The sequence below is a fragment of the Diadema antillarum genome, unplaced genomic scaffold (assembly GCF_040938485.1).
Source record: "Diadema antillarum isolate AM-2024a unplaced genomic scaffold, OU_Dant_1.0 seq00001274_RagTag, whole genome shotgun sequence".
In the NCBI taxonomy this organism is placed as follows: domain Eukaryota; kingdom Metazoa; phylum Echinodermata; class Echinoidea; order Diadematoida; family Diadematidae; genus Diadema; species Diadema antillarum.
Window position 1 is genome coordinate 233315 of NW_027272055.1, and position 16725 is coordinate 250039.

At 35.9% G+C, this 16725-nt stretch overlaps 1 protein-coding gene across 4 annotated transcripts in view; it reads right to left on the reverse strand.

Moving 5' to 3' along the window:
* The window catches only part of LOC139745549 (uncharacterized), an 85050-nt gene that overhangs the window by 58511 nt on the left and 9814 nt on the right, over positions 1–16725 (reverse strand). The window lies entirely within an intron of this gene.

Below are 16725 nucleotides of genomic sequence, written 5' to 3' on the forward strand. Positions count from 1 at the left end.
AATTCTACAAAAATCAATTTTTCATGAAAATTACAAATTCTGTCGACTTGATACTGACATATGTTAAGGGTAGCAATTATTCCCCCTGCTTCCTGAAAGCGGTTAGTCAAGTGCTCTTTCATAATGCTAGAAAAATACATTTTTGTTGAATTTCCTTTATATTTTCTTTGTATTGTTGTCCTCTCATACGTCATAACCTCTAGTAGTCTCCTCATCCAGCGGTTCCAACACCAAAACTTTAAAAATTCATAACTTTTGCATCGATTGTCCGATTTTCCTCAAACTTTCACTAATGTGTTCTACTAATGTTGCTGGTTTTACTCAATCCACATTGCTCTTTGGGTTTACCTTCCCTTTAAGAGTAAATTCTGAAAGAGCAGACTCTAAGCTTTAAAAAATGATGTATAACTCAATTCAAATGGACTCTCGTAACCTATCTAAATATTGGAAAGAAAAGACACACTCTGGAAAGTGTGAACTGAGAAAACAGGCTCTGAAGTACAGGGTGTATTCAAGTACTTTCTTTACCAAGCTATGCCAGCTGTGGGATGAATTGAGCAAAAAACAGGTTGTTGATCACTGGAGCAACAACAATGAAGGGATTATCAGATTAAGCTGAAATTGAGCATGCTTCATTAGCACAGTCTGTTCATGATTAATACCAACTTTCAATGCAGTAGCATCATTCTCTCCAAAGTTATTGGAGTTGAAAGTGAAGTGTATGGACAGGGTTTTTGAGAAATGGGAAAAGGGTTCTATGAGAAACAACTAAATCACCCTATTCCACCAAAAAGTGTTCGAGAAAAACTGCTGAAAACAGTTCCTGTTTCTTTTATGATCCCAAACTTTAGTACAATATAGAAAAAGACTTGCTCTTTCAGAAATATGAAAAACTCAAGATTGGTTAGGTTGACCCATTTCACCTATTTTCAGTCCTCACTCAAAATCACTGTGTGCGACTTTTTGTTCGTTTTGTGGTGAACGGTCACATACTATGAGCAAATTTCTCTTCTGATTAGAATACTAGCAATGCCTAAACTAAATAATCTAAGTTCTAATATCACTTTGTTTTTTGTCATCAACGATAACTGCCAAAGAACATTAACCAATATTTCAGAACTCCTATGGATAGAGAGGATAATATTTCTAACTTGATCAAATCTATCAAATGCAGAAATAACTGCAAAGTGACTGAAACATTTAGATGCATTTTAAGCATTACATCTGCTTTGTATGCATTAGAATCACAGCACTTTACAGGACTAAGTTACACAGATATTACCACTTCACACCAATGGAATTTTTCTTAAATTGGCCAGTTTGGAAATCGTATAAAACTATTGAATCAGGGCTGCAGAAACACTCATTTGAAATTTCCTACTTTTTCAACATGTATGCAGAAAATAGTGTGGATAATTCAGTATGCGATATGTCCAGTTTGCTATCAAGAGCAAACTTGTATAGAAAAAATAAATATTTTCTGTGCATTTACAATAGCAGTTTGTGTGGAAGGCAACTTTTATTTAATAGAGACTGGTGGCCTAAACGAATTACACTTGTTATATATCAACACTTCCTCAAATTATGAAATAAGAGTTGATATACACCTTGCACAACTCAGCAATGAGTTCACTAGAAGCTACAGTGATTAACTTCTATCATGTACATGGGGTGTACACGTACCTCACCTATGCCTCATGTTTTTTGAAATATTTTTGTCCAAGTTCCAACATGATGGAATAGGCAACATTTACACACAGACAATATAAATTGTGTACATTGTAGATGGTGGCCATAATACACAGTGCGGTTGACTCGAAGTAATGTACAAGAGAGAGAGAGAAAAAAAAAAGATAATAAACAAGGGGTTTTCCCTTCACTTTGGCAGTGATTGTGGAACAATCTTCAGTGTCAATATAGGGTGCTTGTTGTGCTCATATCAACCACTCATCCCTGATACGCATGAGATGTAACATAGCGTCAGGAATTTTACTAATAAGCGACAAACAAGCAGGAGATAAATCAACCGATTTCATCTAAAGTGCAATGCAACATCAACTTTAAATTGACTCTTAAACAAAATGAACAAAATCAAATACACAGAATGAGAGGAAAATTATCAAAATCAGGCATAAAATAAGAGTTCTATATCAATTTTACTACTTGGTATTTGGCCCATTCTCAGTAAAAGTGTGCAAATACGGAATTTTGGTGTCGCCGACATTCCATGACCGTTTGCGGTTCCCTGAAACCTATTAGATACTATTTAAATGTTTATAATATATCACGAGGACATTATTTGTTAAAAATAAACACGATCAAATGCGGTTGTCTGCCTTTTTGTATAAAATTTTGCTGTTAAACTTCGTTAAGACCCCCAAAACGCAGTGTCGCCGGCTATTTTAGAATTATGTTTTATTGCTCCTCTCCGTCCACAAACACACTTTCCAAATATCATTTGCATGGACGATAAGCAAATCATATGTGCTAATCACAATACTCGAAAAGTTCCAAAATTTCTATTGACTTTTTTTTTTTTGCCTTTTGAAACCTGTCGCCAAATTCACCGCCAGATACGTTACCAGTTTCTTTAGTGTTACAGCATTGCGAAAATAACAAGACTATGCACTGACCCTGAGTATATGAAACCCTGAGGATATACTTCATACATTGCAAGTACTTAGATTTTTTGTGCAACAGCTTTTTATTGAGAATACGGTACAATGTTTGAAATATCGGTTTTCTACATTTTTATTTGGACAGATACGTTACATACATTTCACGCCACCCACTGCGACAGATATTGCAATGTCAGACAAATTGTATATCATACGCTACTCCTCGGAATGACGCATCGATTCAACATTAAAGTGTAGTACAAGTGAGAAATATTCGGTAGATATCGCTCTCATAATATCATGATCGACCATATACGTTACCACAGATACGTTACCGCAGATACGTGACCGAATTTTGTTCATTGGTCTTGTGCTTCCACGGGATCAAATCTGGTCAAAATTCATCCCTTCACATTACATGCTTCGTTTTGTTGGACCTCAGGATTATATTCTTACACCAAAAGGACAGGAAGTTGAAAAAGAGCAACACTTCCACATGATTTTTCTTTCTGCGTCAGTGTCTCACAACTTAATGCCAAGTTTTCCGACAGATACGTTACCATATAATCAAAATGCTGAAAAAATTTTTTACATGTTTTGACAAACAAATCTTTGTGTGTTCACAAATTCCAAAGTTCTAATCTATAAAACCCAGCCACTCTCATATTCTATGCAACAACTTTTAATGTTTATTTTACAAGACGAAGCTATGATTCAGCATAGCAGTTTTTTGCTTTTCAGATTTAGCAGATACGTTACGTATTATTCAGGGCACCCACGGTGACAAATAATGTTATGTAAAACAAAGTGTTTATAAAACAATTCTGCATAGAATGACGCTTCTATAAAAAAATTAAAGTTATGTTCAAATGAAGAATATTCAGTAGATATTGCTCTGTAACTTCACCGACGGATTCATTTACGGTACGCCAGATACGTTACCTAACTTTGAAAGAGTAAAAACTAGTTTATGAAAAGCTTCCGAGAAAAGTTTCAGTGTTCTGTTGCATATTTATTCTAGTGTTTTTCAACATATGAAGAACTACTCAAGATTCATTGATAAGTTGAACAATTATTTATTCATTTTCATTAAAAGGGGTGAGCCAAATACGTTACCATAGATAAAACAACGTTTTAGTATATCAAGTTCATAGAGACTGTACCTACTTCCTTCTAAGTGCCTGCAAAAATATATTTTTTAAACCTTGTTTGCATTATCCATCAAAACTTAATGAATATTTATAGTCAGATGGATAAATACATTCAAACGTAAGATGAGAATATTCTGTGAATGAAGAACTCAGCTCTCATATCTAGGGCTCTTTTCCACTACATTTCATAGTTTAAATATTACGTACAATGTTTAAAATTGTTAATTTGGGCTTACATCATTCATTTTATACATCAATTCATAAAGTAAATAACTAAACGGGTAATATTTATTAATTCATACACAACTAAAATTATTAGTTATATTTTACCAGATACGTTACCAAAGGCAATTCGATGTTTTTCAATAGTTATTTCCCCAGGAAAGCAACTCATATTTGTTTCCTGTGCAAATTCCAGATCGGATCGTTCCCTTTGCATGATTTGTGGCATTCAAAACTTTATTTGTAAGCGAAATTTGTTAAAAATACAAAGTGAATCTTAAGGTTTTATTTTATTTCAGCAAAAAACATATTTCAACCTACCACACAGAAATAATTTCTACCAACTAGCAAGGGATGACAACGTCTTTACCTCTTGAAAAATCCCAATATCTTTAGGGGGGACAGATGTCTTTTCCTGAACAGAAATTGGATAAAAACAGTAAATTTAATTCAAAGTTAGGAATCCATTACAACATGTAAACTTGCGGTAACGTATCTGATTGGTGATCAAAAATCATATATGATGTTCTATTTCAATCCATTTTTACTCAATGAATGGCCATCATTTAGAATGTTCCACTTTTTGTTTCGTATTTGACTGGTTTTGAAGTTACCAAAAACACATCTTTGAATGTATTACTTTGTGGTTGATTTTTCGGTTTTACTCACGTGGAATTGAACACTTAATCTGAGAATGGCCCATTTAAAGGAGATTCATTGCTTTACTTTGTATCAAACCATGTGTACAGTGTATCTCCCAAACTTTACATTAAAAATATAGGGATCTACATTTATTGGTCTACTCCCACTTCAAATACACACAGAAAATTTACAGCTGGTATTGTTTAGTAATCATTTCCACTTGACTAATTCTGAGTTGTAAAGCATTTTATATGATACCAATATATATGTAGTGCAGTGATATGATTACTGATCAATCATTTCTTCTGTAAATTACTGAAATGCTTTCAAATAAAAAAACAAACAAACTAAGGATTAGTGAGTGACCAGATTTGCTGATCACAATTTTTATGCTTTGGTGTTTCTTCATTGATTCAAACATCAGCATTTTGCAAAGTCAACACAGATGAAAAATTTGGTAAAAGTAAGAAACAATAAAGTTACACAATATCTATGCCACAGAAATTTATCACCTTGGCCTACACTGTATGTGTAAATTTGCAACTCTGAATTTTACCATCTATCTTTCATTGCAGCAATATTCAATAGGTGGAAATGCATTTACATTAAAAAAAATTGCCAAAAATCAAATTAAAAAAAAAAACAATCATAGGTACAGTAACAATAGTTACAGGTACTGTACATTGACACTATGTTTGTGTTCTTAAAGTCTTAAACTTTAATGATTAGCATGTAGTTTTAAACTATGATGCGCGTCCACACGGCACCTGATCTTAAAGACTGAATTTTTTAGCAAGAGTCTCACTCTAACCAAACATGGTGCTAGCAATAAACCTGATAATGTGCAATGGTACAGCAGTGTACAACACACACTGGAGGTTGACCCGGAAGTTGAACCGAAGTTGAGGGGGAATAGGGTTCACCGAGAGGTCACACTAACTTTCGAGTTTGTTAATCAGCCTGTCCACACAATGCTACAAGTATATGACGAGTACTGATCCCCCACGGCTCAGGAATAGAGCGTAAACCCTACACTGTATGTCTTGTAGTTCTGATCATTGATTTATCTATAAAAGATTGCTAATTCTAGGTGTGTCTACACAAGGCTTAATTATGAGCCAATCATCAAAGATTCAAACTTCAAGCTAATCATTAAAAGTTTATAGGAACATCATGAGAATGTTGATATGCCGAATATTTTGCAAGGTACATTGTATTTATTGTCACAAACTTCGCAAGTCGGGTGCTATTTGCGAATTTAAAAACACACAAAAATATCAACTCAGATCCCGACATAACATGTGACGTGCACACATACATTTCTCCTTTCAGTACTTTACTCCACAATTGCAAACTTAGCCACTCATGAAATTGTCAGTAAGTCCCGATTCAAGAAAAATTAGACTCAGTAAATAAATGACATGAACGATATGCAGCTACAGTGTGTTTGGAGTAAATTACAATGTATGTTGACTACAATACATCATCATTTTCTATCTGGGCTGGTATGCAAGTAGACGGCACTTTAATCTCAGACATTTTAATGAGCTAATGTTACCAGATTAATGACCAATCTGTCATCAGATTTATGACAGCAATCTTTTTGCGAAGGCAGTTCAAAGGTGATCTGTGCTTTATTCACACAATCAGCTCAGCTTGTTTACATAAGATGTTTGATTTCAATCTATTCATCACAGTCAACTATATCAGGAAGTGGAGTTCCATTTTTAAAAGCTCTCTACAACGTATTTCAGGCTCACTTTATTGACTTCCACAATCAGACAATGTGTAAAGTATACTGCCACTTCAGGTTTACACTATTAAAGTTTTACTATGAGATTAATATCAAACAGAATGGTACAAATTGTTACAATTAGACATAGAATCTAAGAAGTTTATGTTTATGTAGCCTGATTATTATATAAAACACTGAATACTGATTGCAATCAGTTGTTCATGCATGATGATAGCATAGCCTCATAAACGATAAGTGTGATATCATAGCCCATTGTAGCACACACATTTTTTTCCTTTCATGTAATAAATACAGTAACAAGTGTATGCACTCTTTGCTTTCCAGTGCTGTGATGACGGATCTACATCTGTAACCCGTTGAGGATGGGCTGATTTTGCTACAACATGCATTTCCCATAGACCACTGCCAGAGTATACTCCGGACTCGTCCTCAATGGGTGGTGGTACAGGTGGTACAAGTAGTTGCTGGGTTGTTGGCCAAAATTTATTTTTATCCTATTTTTTGTGGACAAATTTACGGAAGTACAGTATAATGTATGTAACTTGATGTGGTTTACATCCTTACCCCATGAATTCATTTTGAATGGTGCAAACAGCTACCACTGTTTCATTAAAATGTTTCATGCAATTTTAGCGAAACTTTAAACTACAGCTGTAGTACTACCATTCTGTTTGACTAACTTTACCCCATTTATCACAGTCACTTTGAGCTGCATCTTGCCTCAGAACTTAACATCAATGAATCAAACAGCAGCTGTAGTATTGTACATATCAAACAATTTATATCATGCTTTTGGGAGTTCCTGTACACATGTACATATGCTAACCTAAAAGAAATCATGGTCCAAGTCACATCGGTTCAGGAAGAAAAATCACGGACCAACTGTCACTGGTTTGAGCGAGGCCAAACTGTACTTTGTAAACGTGACTCTCGAGAGTTTGACCAGACTATGTCCAACACAAGCCTTGCATTATGAGATATTACAAGAACTGGTACAATTTCACACACCATTCACGCGCCATCCACGTTTCACACTGCAAATAATCCAAAACTATTCAGAAAAAGTAGCAACTATTTTGGAAATGTCACACTTTTTAAAGTTGCACTAATTGCAATTTCAGTTTCACTACATGTATCAAATAGACCAGGGCCCTGTTTTATGAAAAGTTGTAACTGATTTTATATTTGATTTCTATGGTAAGTCTATGGCAGCCTGTGTGGTATTAAGGGAATTTATAATCGATTATATCTTTTGTTAAAACGGGGCCCAGTATGATTATCATGCCTTCACACATTTAAAAAAAAAAAAAAGAATGTTTTTCTGCGTTGCGATTCAAATCGCAGTGAAAATAATCAAGATATTTTGTGGCTGAGAGAATAGGTCTATGTGAAGCTCTGACCCACTTTGTATGACTAGGGGCAAGGGATAATAATCACTTGAACTGTATTCATTATATACTTCAATGGCTTTCACACCATACTGTAATGGGTTTGAAATGTTGAGGGGAAACTCTTGGCACAAAATCTCAAAGAATTAGATATAGTCATACCACTTGAGGCATTTTATCATTTAATCAGTAAATGTTTTTACAAATCTTTTACTTTTTTTTCAAATGTAAAAAGGTTGCTATGAGCAGGCTATTTCAGATAGTCTACGTTGTATAACATTGTGTCAAATGCAAGTGAGGTACAATTGCACACATCTTTAAAATCCAGGTGCAATACAGTTGTAGTTTAAATTTGAGGGGAAATTTACAGAACAAGGTCACAAAGAATCAAATACACAGTGTAGTCATACATACTCTGTACCACTCAAGGCATTGCTTCATATCTTTTTCACTTTCATTCAAAGGTTTAAAAAAAAAAATTACTGCCAGCAGGCTAATTTAGGTAATCATATTATAATGTCAACTTGTGTCAAAAGCAAGTGAGGTAAATGTACACACCCTTCAAATCAAGTGTGGTAGTTTAAACGTGTTAGTTCATGAATTCACATTTTAAATGAACCTGTACCATCAACGCTGCCGCTGTCGATCATACAACGTAATGATATTTCTTGGGTTGTCTTCAGTACGCATTGACAAGATTACGAGGAACTTTGCTGTGATGAAACTCAACTGGTTGACATACTCGCAATAAATTTGTCAGCTTTTGTCTCGGTGCAAAACTGTCGCAAGTCTGTGTTTAACTTTCAGTGCTCACAGAGGAGCTGTCCCCGCAGCACACTTGTAATAGCGTATCCAAGCAGAAATTAATTACATCCTCCGCAAGTTTCCTTAGAGTGTCTGCCAGCAGGAAGTACCAAAGATTGGGCTAATGTCTTAAAGGAAGATGTCAACATCCTGTCTCAATACACTACCCTTCTCTTCTATCCATCTCCTCATTTGTCAATATTATAAAGTGTACATTCACTGCAACCTTGATAATCACACAGGGAGTCTTAAATTAGTCAGTATGCTACATAAATCACTGTACTACCACATTAAAAAAAAAAAAGTGACAATATAGAGCGTGCTTCTACTGAGAGCACCTTGCATCACCTCGTATTTTACGACCACTCGAGCTGTTTCTACTGAGCGATAAAGTACGCAGTGATGCGAGGTGACGTGCGAAATGCGGTGAATCCGGAAGTCGCGTATTTTCAGGTCACAGTAATCACAAGCCCTGCCTGCGCTACCACTGCCTCTGCCATTTTGTGGTAGGCCACTGAATGTTGTTTAGTCTTTTCGCCCAAAATGCCCCTCACCAACATTTCCTGCCACTTGGTTATTAGAAATCGTTGCAGGTCGAGGGTCCAGTTAATGCTCTCCCGGGGCTCCGACATACAGTACTAACGTTAGTATTCCAGCGAAAACGAATTAGGGAATCTGCAACTTCGAGACGATACGATTTTATGGGAAAATGAACGCAGTGTAAAATCAGAGTAGAGTATACAATAGTACAGCCTATAACATAATAGGCTGTTGGGCACGCAAACAATAGATGATGAAAGCACGCAATTCACATGTACCACCAACTCATATATTTTAGGAGTTGGTACAGTGTACAAGGTATGATGCGTGCGAAACTAAAGACGCTGTGTACACACAAGTGTTGGAGTTTGCGATGAACCGATTGAAAAGCGCGGGGCGAAAGCTCCCAATAATTTGAGACTTCGGTACACCGCGAATTTCACTACCCGGTGTGTTTCTACTGAAAATCGTCCCTCGCATCACCGCGCATCGACCACCTCAAAAGGTGGACGACCTCAAAAGGTGGACGACGGAGCACCTCGCATCACCGCGCATCAGGCACTACCCGATCTGTTTCTACTGAGGAAAAATTTGAGGTGTCACTGCGCATCTCCTCTCATCGCCTCGCATCACCTCGAATTTTTGTCACTCAGTAGAAACATGCTCATAGAAAACTGACAGCTATGTAACATTTAGAAAAATGTTACCGTATTTACTGAGCAAAAGCCCCAAAAGACAGGAGCTCTTAACTGGACAAGTGTACCTAAAGATTTCTGTCTACGTGCTCTTACACTGTATATCAAGGCATCACAAACCTACATTGTAAATGTGTACTGTGCATGTGATATTTAAAATGTATATCAAACAAAATTAGTATATCATGTGTGTATGTGTGAATGAATCAGATGTACGTATATAAAAGTGTAGAGTGACTGCCAGAGATGTACTCTTCTCATGGCAGACCATATGCCCATTATACATGTACACTTCACAAAAATCAAATTGCTGCCCTGTAGGACATATAACACTGGACATGGGCACTTTCTATACAACATACCTACAATGTACAACCCAAGACAACTTCCACACATTTTCATACCACCTTTTCATTTCATGCACAGAATGATGACCTTTTCCTAAGCTGTGCACTAGTATCAGTACTATGCATGCTTTAACAGGTGTCTAACTGAAATAGTCTATGATTAATGACATAATTTATGTAGTCTTTCCCCCTGGGTTTTCCTAGCAAACACACACACACACACACACACACACACACACACCTTGTACTCAAATGAAAAAAAAAATCCACTCTACACTCAAATAAACTTTATCAATTATGGTAAAATCAAACTTACACAAGAGTGCAAATAATCTTATACCCCCATAAACATAAATACAATAAAAATAGGCAAACAACAGTTTGCTTTTTCTCATGACTTTAATTTTACGTAATTTGATCTTTAAACTTTCTGTGTTCTATTTGTCTGTGGTGACTTTTTACTTCCAAATCACCTACCGGTACTGTAAACCCTGTGTGCTTTGAATGCTGAAAACCCCATAGTTTTGTACACCTGTACATACTTTCCATACTCCCTTGCACAGAAAGGGTTTTAAAGACAAGGACTGAAGGAGAAAAGTTCCCCTAAAAACAGGGCTCTTTCAGGCGCTGCAATGTGTGGCTGCATCCAATGCTCAAAAATGTTTATTTGTCCATTTAATGGTGACCCTGAGCCCTACATTGAATTAAGTAGTAGGCTCCCTACTATTGGGTGTAATCTTTCCATCCAGCATGGGTAGCACTGAAACTTGACCTTTGACCTTTGACTGCATGGTCCATAACTTTTCTTAGAGAATCTTTATCTGATAATATATGTACATGTGAAGTACAAAGTTTTAAGAAAATACTTTTGGCACTGTATACTTGGTAGATATGGGGGAAATGGCGCAATTTAAAGAATTTGACCTTGACCTTTGCCCTCAAGCATGTGCACCCTATATACAACTTTGTCCACACTACTGTAAAACGAGGAATGTTTGCGGCATTTTAGTTTCGCAAATTTCGTGAGGCAAGATTCGCAAAATTAAAATGCATGCGAAAGTTCTTGTCTACAGAACTGTACACTATAATGCATTGCATGCGAGAGGCAACTCGCGAAAATTTCATGCCGCATAAAAGGCTGTCGGCTCCAATTCGCGAAAATTTCATGCCGCGAAAATATTGTGTTTTACAGCATATGGCAAGTTTCATTAGGACACCTCAAACTGTTTTTAAGTTATATTAAGTGGGACAGACATACACAGAAGGAAAAGTGAACTGACAACCCAAAAACATAGGCCTAATGCATCCGGTGATAATTTGTGGCGGAGACATCAAATACAAAGTAATATGCTCTCAAACCCCTTTTGGTACAATAGGGTCTTGCTATAAAGTTGCTGAATTCACAAGGAAATTTGTGAAAGAATACTGTATAACAAATGCAAGTGACAGCACTAGATGAGTGGGAAGTGCACGTCTAGGGAGGAAGTTCTGAAAGCTAGCATCGACACCAGTGGAAACCTGTGACTCATGAACTGTGATGCCTGTTTGCAAACCTCTTAACAAAACACAAAACACAAAATCAGGTTCCTTTTCAATCATTTGGTTTCACAGATTTGAAGGACGGCTTGAAGTAATTTCTCTGTGTTGTGGTTTTGATATTCAACTATGTTTAATCCAACAAACTTCAGTTTAGGTAAATTATCAATCTGTACAACGCCCTGACATCACGTCCTTGATGCTACAATGTGCTTCCAGTACTTACACTCAAGCTTCAGGGGAATCTTGTTACAATGAGAAGCTAAAAACGATGATGATCTCAATTACTTTGTTAAATCAGGCTCCAAAAACAAAGATGCTGGAGTTGGATTCATGAGCAAATTAAATCACCTTGCTACAACACTGTGAGGGTGTTGTCAATATCCATCTTCTTCTATGGCAAAGTTCTACTGTACAATGTTAGCTTGGCAATCACTACTTACAATGTAGTATCAGCTGTGTGCATTAGTCCATGCTTTTTATACACATATCGAGAGTGCTTAGTTTGAGTACTGAATTACAAACACGATTGCAAAATTTTACGATTCGAATCATCGTTCGTTCACACGAGAGGAAGGCAACACAATTTTTTTTTTGAATTTCAAAGCAAGGAGGGAAGGTTTGGCTTCTGTCCAAGTTCCCATATATCACTCTTGAGCATTCTTTTTGCAAGAGTTGTTGCAAGGTCATCGTCATCTCTGCCCTAAAACACGAGTTCAATTACATTCACACAGATGTTTTGTTGCTTAATTCTGGTGAAACATGATTGCAAAAACACCTCCGAACCATCATTTGAAACATTGTAATTACAATTCAAATCATGTAATCACCCTCCGCGATCTCAGTTTGCATTCACACAGCAAGAATGCTTAAATTGAAATGCGATTCTATAGTGATGTGTCAATCCAATCATGTTTGAAATTAAACACTCTCAGGATGTGTGAATGCTAGGGCAGTTGTTTCCATCAGAGACTGCCATTATCACTGTTTTTGCTAGTCCCCTTTGTATAGTGGTTCTAGTGAAATGGAATATGGGATGATATCAAAAAGCACAAGCACAAGAAAATAATCTCTCAGCTACACAATGTCAGCATCAGTGCCACTTGTAATGAACACAGGATTCTGCATTAATTTGGATATTTCAAAATGATGTCTCTGTGATGAGCTCAGAAAACTGTGTCCTCATAAAGCTACATATACATGTATCTCATTTGTACTCCTGTAATACATAACCTCCCTATGATACATTACTATGATAGCAATATGTACAAAATTTTGTAAAACATTTGATTTCAAAATTTAAAATGGCTTGTCTGACCTTTAAAGGACAAGTTCACCTTCATAAACATAAGGATCGAGAGAATGTACCAATATTAGTAGAGCACATCAGTGAAAGTTTGAGGAAAATCAGACAATCCGTTCAAAAGTTATGAATTTTTGAAGTTTTTGTGCAGTAACCGCTGGATGAGAAGACTACTGCAGTGTATGTATAACTTAGATGTCACATGCGTACAACAATATAAGGAAAATATAAAGAGAATTTCACAAAATTCCATCTTTTGAAAAAAGTACACATTCCCCTGACTCGTTACCGACAAATGTTATGGGTAATATTATTCCCCCCGCCTTTACAAAGAGGCAAGTCGAGTGCTCTCTTATTATGCGAAAAAAGTGAAAATATGTTGAATTTTCTTTTACATTTTCTTTATACTGTTGTACGCATATGACTCACAAGCTGTAGTAGTCTCCTCATCCAGCGGTTCCAACACAAAATTTTAAAAATTCATAACTTTTGCATCGATTGTCCAATTTTCCTCAAACTTTCACTGATATGTTCTACTATTATTGTTGCATTCTCTCAATCCTTATGTTTATGAAGGTGAACTTGTCCTTTAATTATGAAGGATTTTGGAGCAACAAATTCTGTAACAAAGGCCAAACAGCTCACTGTGGGATTACATATGTGTAAGTAAAACCAAAAACACTCGCAGCATTATTAAAACTTTTGTAAAATTGAAGCTGACAACCTTTTTCATAACATGAAACTTTTGAGAAATGCTACTGCCTTTCAATGAAAATGGCAAACAATAACTCAACATTCAATTGTATAAAATAGCATATACTGTACATCTTAGAAGTGAATCAAGATAATTATGTCAGATGTGTAAACAACTTTGAGCAGTTACAAGATGTAAAATAATTGATAGTAAGTATACTGTAATTTGTATCGTAAGTTCCATTGGTATTTAACATGGTTACAAATTGTTTTATAAAAGTGCATTAAAATTCTTTCAAATCTAAAATGCACTACTTTGTATATAAAAACTTGCCTTTATTATTATTAATGCATTATGCAGACAAAACGTTCTTGCCAGCATTTTACTTAAAATTGCGAATCTTGGTTCCTCACAAACTTTGTGAAAGTCTCATGCACATGAAAATTTTTGGTTTTACAGTAAGTAGCAGAGAAGCAAACAGACTTGAGCCCACACTCCTTTGTAACATGGCATAAAACAGATCTATAACCCATATTCCTTGCTTTCACCTTCTTTCACACAAAGCAGGTTTAGCTTCAGTAAAATTGAGGACCACATTGCTTTGGGACCTGGCAACAGAAGCGATTGCTACAAAGATCGGGCTCTCATTCTGTCATGCGTGTCCATACAGATGTACTACAGTACTTGTAACTCTCCATCAGTGGTAGTACTACCTCTGGCTTGAATCCAAACCTCCCACTCAAGGACAGATAGCAATCAGGACAAAGGATGAGCAAAAGCACAGTATGCTCTATGGCTTAAAAAAGACCCAACATAATGACAAAATTCTTCGCATTCATAGGAACCCACTTGCGGCCTTGCTGTTTACAGCGCAGAATTAACCACAAAATTAGACATGTTTTGAATGAATTTAGAGATAAATTTAAAAAAAAAGACCCTCCAAATTCAAATTAAATCCAACAAAAATTAATTTCAAAAAAGGAATAACATTACCAATGTTTACAAGCATATCATTTTGCATGCCTTTGGTACAATGTATCTGAGCTACAGTATATTGTAGTAAACTTGGTCATATGACTGTAAAACAGCATTGTGCAGAATTCTCTCTCTCTCTCTCTCTTTATATTAAAGAACAGACTAAAATCTGGCATTTTTCCATCTGTGGACAAGGAATTTTTGATTTTGCAAAAAATCATTCTTCTTAATATAGCTTGATCAAGGCCCATAGGGGAAAAAATCTTCAAGGTTAGGTACACTATGTAGGACCTACAATTGTACATGTTACATCAGTGTCCCTTTGCACAATACAAGTGGATAGTGTAAAACAAGAAATGTTTGCATGCATTTTAATTTCGCGAATTTTGCAAGCCCTGACATTCGCAAAATCAAAATGCACACGAAAGTTCTTGCCTGCAAAACTGTAGATACGCGTGTACAATATGCATTAGATGACAGTTGCAATTTGCGAAAATTTCATGCTGCGAGAAAGGCCATTGGCTCCAATTAGGGAAACGTTCATGCCACGAATACATTGTATTACAGTATGGTATGCAAATCCATACTGACTGAAAACCACTTGCAGTACAGAAGGGGATTTCCACTTTCATTGTGACTTTTCTTTTGCTTTGATCAAACGTGATAAGTAATGCTATGAGTACATAAGGTACACTCTGTCAAAAAGTACAGTACAACGAAGGGAGAAGTTTCATGACACTTCGGCCTACAAATGTATACATTGTATCTTTGACAGCAAAACCATGAACGATGCAGGAATACCAACACACAGATTCGTTCTGTAGACCCTGCCGGTACACCTTAACTATATACAGCCCGTATTCATGAAAATCTGTAAAGTTTTATTTTGTTTTGCTTTGTTTTGTTTCTTCCTAAGTGGTCCCGTGGGATGACTATAGATCATACAGTGCAACAGGGCATGACTACAGATATCTGTCCAGAGTCTATTAAAGGACAAGTTCACCTTCATAAACATAAGGATTGAGAGAATGTAGCAATATTAGTAGAACACATCAGTGAAAGTTTGAGGAAAATCGGACAATCCGTTCAAAAGTTATGATTTTTTGAAGTTTTTGTGCAGTAACCGCTGGATGAGGAGACTACTGCAGTGTACGATGTCACATGCGTACAACAATATAAGGAAAATATAAAGAGAATTTCACAAAATTCCATCTTTTGAAAAAAGTACACATTCCCCTGACTCGTTACCGACAAATGTTATGGGTAATATTATTCCCCCCTGCCTTTAGAAAGAGGCAAGTCAAGTGCTCTTTGATTATGCGAAAAAAAGTAAAAATATGTTGAATTTTCTTTTACATTTCCTTTATACTGTTGTACGCATATGACTCACAAGCTGTGTTAGTCTCCTCATCCAGCGGTTCCAACACAAAAATTTAAAAAATTTATAACTTTTGCATCGATTGTCCAATTTTCCTCAAACTTTCACTGATGTGTTCTACTAATATTGCTGCATTTTCTAAATCCTTATGTTTATGAAGGTGAACTTGTCCTTTAAATTGTTGTTGCCCTGGAATCAGGAATAGGCAAAATACAACAGTGATGGACTATATGATTTTACAATCACAGCATCTTCACAAAACATCAGAAAGCATTCACATTATACAACACATTTTGTTTGTCCAATGTCTGACCATTCAAATTACACTGTATAACGTGCAGACCAAAGTGTACAAAGTACTGAATCAACATTTCAGTCAAAGCTTATACAAACTGTACAAGAAAGTTTTTCAAATGACTTTCAACTCATTATAAACTAATTCAAAGTTAAGTAACTAATTGTTACAAAGAAAAAATTATAACAAAACAATGTTTCTAAACTCTAGAGCAGAATGATATGCCTAACATTCATCTTATTTTTAAGTAGTTTTACACATCAATAATTGCAAAAAAAAAGCACTACCTGCATACACTTTTTGATACATTTGAGCATAATTTATAGGCCTGTGTACCAGTACACGTGTACATATGCTTAAATATGAAAAAATAGATACCAA